The sequence below is a fragment of the Crinia signifera genome, chromosome 3 (genome assembly GCF_055691185.1).
Source record: "Crinia signifera chromosome 3, ASM5569118v1, whole genome shotgun sequence".
NCBI classification, from domain to species: domain Eukaryota; kingdom Metazoa; phylum Chordata; class Amphibia; order Anura; family Myobatrachidae; genus Crinia; species Crinia signifera.
The window spans coordinates 144,021,773-144,027,786 of NC_139219.1; the positions used below are offsets into that span (position 1 = coordinate 144,021,773).

At 45.6% G+C, this 6,014-nt stretch overlaps 1 pseudogene; it reads right to left on the minus strand.

The window, feature by feature from the left end:
- Positions 1-5,297: 5,297 nt before the first annotated feature.
- Positions 5,298-5,438, minus strand: LOC146066062 (U2 spliceosomal RNA; annotated as a pseudogene).
- Between the last annotated feature and the right edge of the window lie 576 nt (positions 5,439-6,014).

A 6,014-nucleotide genomic window follows, 5' to 3' on the forward strand; every position in this document is an offset into this window, starting at 1 on the left:
GCGGGCACTACCCCCGTGGATTAAGCTGACCAGCTCCAGGGGGGACAGGTGTTGCTGTCAAGCTCCAGTGGGGGTGGGGGGCTACAGCACACCTGCTCCCTGCCGCTGGGATGAATAATTGCCAACAGCCTTCTTCATCCTGCTCCTCGGGCGGGAGCTTTCATCCTGCTCCCCACGCGACAGGCGACTGCTGCTTTGCTACTTCTATGCTGCAGCTCACTCCCGCTCTCCAGTGGCCGGCACCCATAGGCAAATGCCTGAAGCTGCCTAGTGGTGGCACCGGCCCAGTGTACAGTGTAAACAGCTCTGACCTGGAATTAATCTGTGCTTAAACCACAGTAGAATGGAGACAGTACTGAGTTTTACCTGGTTTGTAACTGTCTTCCAAATCTCGGAGCAGACCCAGGACAGGTGGGAAAGAGGAATAAGAATGTGCAGAGGGATTTGTGAGAGGGAAGTGTCCAAATTCAGGTATGCAGAAATGAATCAACAAAATATGTATCCACTTGACCATTGGCCAGTGTGTGCCAGCAATATGTCTGAGCGGCGTTGTTCACAAGGTTGTGGATTATTAGATTAATAGTGTCTAGGGCGACAGCCAATAGGTCGACCACTATTGGTCGACCGGCAGTAGGTAGACACACAAAAGGTCAACATAGTGTAGGTCAACTTTGACAGAAGGTTAACAGGAGCAGAGGGTCGACGTGAAAAACACAGAAAAGGCAGACACACGTTTTCACGCTTTTTTGTGTCTATGTAGACATCGCCCTTTTGCTTGTGTCGACCTTCTGTCAATGTTGACCTAGACCATGCCGTCCTTTTTCAATTCTCGACCTTCTGCCTGTCGACTAGCCTCTTGTGACCCATCGACCGGATACCGTTCACAGACATATCATCATGTCGACTGTGCAATACTGTAGATGGCTGCAGATATATCTTCTAGTACAGTGGTGTCAAACTCATGGCCCTTCAGCTGTTATGAAACTACACATCCCAGCATGCCCTGCCACAGTTTTAGCAATGCATTATATAAAATCTGGCTGGGCATGCTGGGATTCGTAGTTCCACAACAGCAGGAGGGCCATGAGTTTGACACCACTGTATGTACCCAGCCTGACTTGTGTGCCATAATTGACACAAATAAGTTAATTAACCTCTAATTTCCTTTCCAACATTGGCATAATACTAATTGTTTTATTTATATTTATCCCTTTACCATAACTGGGTCATGGATCATGTAAATAAACAATACACATTTGTTTATATTTGCACTTAACTTTCCTATCCACTTATAGAACACAACACATGTAAGAGAAATCCAGAGCAAACTAGTTGTTTTCAGTCCCACTCAAGAACACATTTGATGTATTGCTAGACAGGTTCTTAGTGGTAAACTTGTTTAAGTGGATATGCAAACCTCCTCTTCCTTTAAACTGCAAGAAAAACAATAGAGTAACTTGAGGATTATCTTAAAGGACCACTGAAACTAACAGACAAGTATATATATATATATATATATATATATATATATATATATATATATATATATATATATATATATATATATATCAGGATGTGGGGGCGGCGGCACTCGAAATGAAGACACAGCAGGCAGGTTTCCCGACGTTTCAAGACCACTAGGTCCCTTTATCAAGGTGCATATGTGAAGATTTATATATATATATATATATATATATATATATGTAGACAACAGACTGGCACTTGGTCCAACAGGGGTTAACTCAGGTGAGGTGCCTTCCAGAGGTTAACTATAGCAGCGTATCTCCAGATACAAGGAAACAGAGTCCCAAGCAAAAGAAGACAGGAGGCGGCACTCTCAAACAACGTGATGAACTGTATTCAAATCATAGCAAACGTGAAAAACAAAGTCAGCTTAAATGTCGACAAGTTTCGAGGCATTGCGCCCCTTCCTCAGGACAACTGACCAGGCTAAGAAGCAAACGTGCAGTGCAGAACTAGTTAGCCTGGTCAGTTGTCCTGAGGAAGGGGCGCAATGCCTCGAAACTTGTCGACATTTAAGCTGACTTTGTTTTTCACGTTTGCTATGATTTGAATACAGTTCATCACGTTGTTTGAGAGTGCCGCCTCCTGTCTTCTTTTGCTTGGGACTCTGTTTCCTTGTATCTGGAGATACGCTGCTATATATATATATATATATATATATACATATATATAAATGTAGGAGACGGCACTCCGAAGATTTAAGCAATCAAGTCTTGATAAAGGGCATTGCGTCCGAAACGTTGACACAAGTCTTGTGTTTTGGCATTTATTTTTGCTAGTATACACCGTTTGCTTAAATCTTCGGAGTGCCATCTCCTACATTTCTATATGCTTCTCCCCTTGGGGAATTTGTCGGGCACCTGGAGTAGCTGTTCTACATGTGAGTGCTGGGACTTCAATCCTATATATATATATATATATATATAGATACAGAAGTACCAACACACTCGCCATTCCTAGGAATGGGGTGCAAACAGCACCCACATCCCAGGGTGGGGTGCGGTGGCCTGTGACCACACACTCTAGTAAATACAAACACAGGGGCCCAGCACTCACTACAACAAACTAACTCACCTTAACATTCAAATAATCAATAAATAAATAATGGGGTTTTAGTTCATGAATTGATCAATGCATTTAAGCTTGCAGCCCATCGCCAAGGGACCCCATTTCCCTGCAAGTCCTACACTAGCAACTGTATGCAGATGCCAGGTTCCCAAAAAAAAAAAAACAGTTGCTAGTGTAGGACTTGCAGGGAAATGGGGTCCCTTGGCGATGGGCTGCAAGCTTAAATGCATTGATCAATTCATGAACTAAAACCCCATTATTTATTTATTGATTATTTGAATGTTAAGGTGAGTTAGTTTGTTGTAGTGAGTGCTGGGCCCCCTGTGTTTATATATATATATATATATATATATATACATATATACATATATATATATAACCAGAAAGTCGCAGAGGGCACTCACAAGATTGAACAATGACTGCGCGGCGGCAGCAATACAAGAACAAAATGAATCAACACAGGCTTGTGCGTCAACGTTTCGGGTAAAGCCCTTTATCAAGACATGAAGGGCTTTGCCCGAAACGTTGACACACAAGCCTGTGTTGATTCATTTTGTTCTTGTACTGCTGCCGCCGCGCAGTCATTGTTCAATCTTGTGAGTGCCATCTACGACTTTCTGGATACATTTTTCTCTTGAAATTGAGAGGCACCACAAGTATCTGCACCCCAAAGGATGAGTGCCAGGACCCCCTTGCCCTACATATATATATATATATATATATATATATATATATATATATGTATGTATAGTCCAAAGCAATTCGCACACTTAAGTCAACAACACCGGAGTGCCAAGGCCACATAAGGTAACGTGTAGAATAATGAAGGAAGCCAGCACATCCATTTCCAAATGGAAAAAATTCTTTTATATTTCAAAGTCAAAAATAGAGAAAACAGCATGAGGACACACCATGTAAGGTAAACAGCGTCAGCCTAATGACAGTCCAAGCAAGGAACGTTACCACAATCCAGTAAAAGTTAACATGGGTGTCCACTTTCAAGCCACTGATGCCCTAGTCGACCTTCCTCATGTCGACCTTTATGCAAATTCGACCTTAAGTCATGTCGACCTTGGCCCATGTCGACCTTAAGTCATGTCGACCTTCCTGCCAGTCGACCTAGTGGGGTCGACCTAATGACTGTAGACCTAAGTTTATTCTGACAGATGTACCGATTCCCTCCCTCTCCCCCCACCCTGCAGCCTGACCCAAACACTCCTGGCTAGTGTACTTCTCCATGAGTGTACTGCCTAGTGCGGTCACAAAGCCTGCACATTACTCCTTACGGCAATGATGGAACACAATCCTATAGCTATTTTAGGATGCGGACAGCAAGATATATATTGGTATATTGGAGCCGATTCAGATTATTTATTTACAGTTTCTTGTATAGCACAGCAGATTCCATTGCGCTTTACAATTGTGATAAAACAAACTGGGTAACAACAGACAGATATAGATGTAGGAGGGCTCTGCTAAAAGCTTACAATCTTTAGGGACAGGCATCAGTAATAGAATAGCTTGTAGGTCCATAAGGGAAGCTATATAATACATAAGTGAGTTTGAAAAAACTCAGGAGCCCGTGGTGTGCTCCCTACCACCAGTGCTGTGCCTAAACACGTGCAAAGGGGGCCGTGCGATCGAAGTGGGTCCATCTCCCGAAGGAGATAGGGCCCCGTTTTTCCCCTAACCCCTCTCAACCATAAGGCCGAAGAGGGGAAAAATAGGGAACGGTGGGTCCTCCTCGCCGAAGCTTAGAGAGACCCTCATTCCTCAACCCCCGGAAGGGTTAGGACGGTGGGTCCTCCGCACCCGAAGGTTTGGAGAGACCCTCAGTAGACTTCCCTCCGCCTTGCGGCTCGGGGTCATCCTCGGGGGGCACGAAGCTCTCCCCAAAAGGCGAGAGCTTCGGCACATTGGGGAAATGGAAGGCCCGAAAGGGTCGACCACACTACCCAAAAAAAGTGACAAAACTACAAAAAAAACAAGGAACGTGAAAAGTGACGGACGTGAGAGGGGAAGAGAAATAAATAATAAAGGACCCTAGCCAGAAGGCCAGGGTGGGGGTGTGAAAAATTGTCCTACCCCATCCAAAAGGACGAGGTAAGGACGTGAAGCGCATACCTAGAGGGGAAGTGCGCAGTGCTAGTGCTTACTAGTGCATGGTGATTTGGGGATCACCCGTGCATGTTCGGCACCCCCGAGTTTCCCCGGGGGCACAGTGCAGCCTCGGACTCCAAGCAGCCAGCCAGTCAGCGTCCGACCAAGTGTTTCTCCGCTCAACCAGTGGGCCCTTTCCGACCCCCGGCATGGGAATGGATACTCCACCGGGCTTTTTCGGTGAGTCTCCCCCGCAGAGGCCCAAATAGACCAACTGAGGAAGAAGAAACCACCTACTCAGTCCCGACGTTTCACCTCTCCCAGGGATTGAGTACTGGGCTGGGCTTTTCGCTGTCTCCCTGGCCGGGGGCGATATGTTACCCCCGGACCAGAGAGCAATCTACTCGGTCCCAGCTTTTCCCTTCTTCCTGGGAGTGGATACTAGACCGGGCTTTTCGAGTGACTCTCCCACAGAGGCAAAGACCTCTGAACAAGAGCCCCATCTCAAAGCACCGATGCTTCTCCCCTCCCTACCAGTGGAGAGAATGGTATTCCCTCCCTAGCAGGGCATCGATACTCAGCTTTCCCTAGCCCTTGCCCAGAACATGAGGTGGGTTAATCACCTCATGCTCAGTAGCAGGATACTACGGTACAGCTTTTCTCTATTCTCTGCCAGGGGGCGTTCCAGACCCAACTGATAAGAACAGATACTACACTTGATCTTAGCCAAAAGGCCGAGAAGCGAAAGACGATAGACAGTGATAAAACAAACTGGGTAAAAACAGACATACTTGGAGGTAGGAGAGCCCTGCTGCAAACTTATAATCTATAGGGACATAGGAGGGAAACACAAGGACAGGCACCAGTAATAGCATATGTAGCTTGTAGGTCCAGAAGCGAAGCTATATAATACATAAGTGCCTCAGAGGGTTATGCATGTGGAACTTAAATATGATAGGCTTGCCTGAAGAGATGAGTTTTCAGGGAACGCTTGAAAGTTTGGAGGCTAGTGGAGAGTCTTATTGTGCGTGGAAGGGCATTCCATAGGGTGGGAGCAGCACGATGAAAGTCCTGTAATAGTGAATGGGAGCTAGTGATCCGTGCAGAAGAGACGCAGATGTTATGCAGAGCGTAGTGGTCGAGATGGGAGATAATTTGTGATAAGTAAAGAGATATATGCTGGTGCAGTATGGTTAATAGCTCTATATGCGAGTAGAAGTATTTTATAATGAATACGGTAAATTACAGGCAACCAATGGAGGGATTGGCAGAGCGGATCAGTAGACGATGAGCGTCTTGCTAGGAAGATCAGCCTCGCAGCA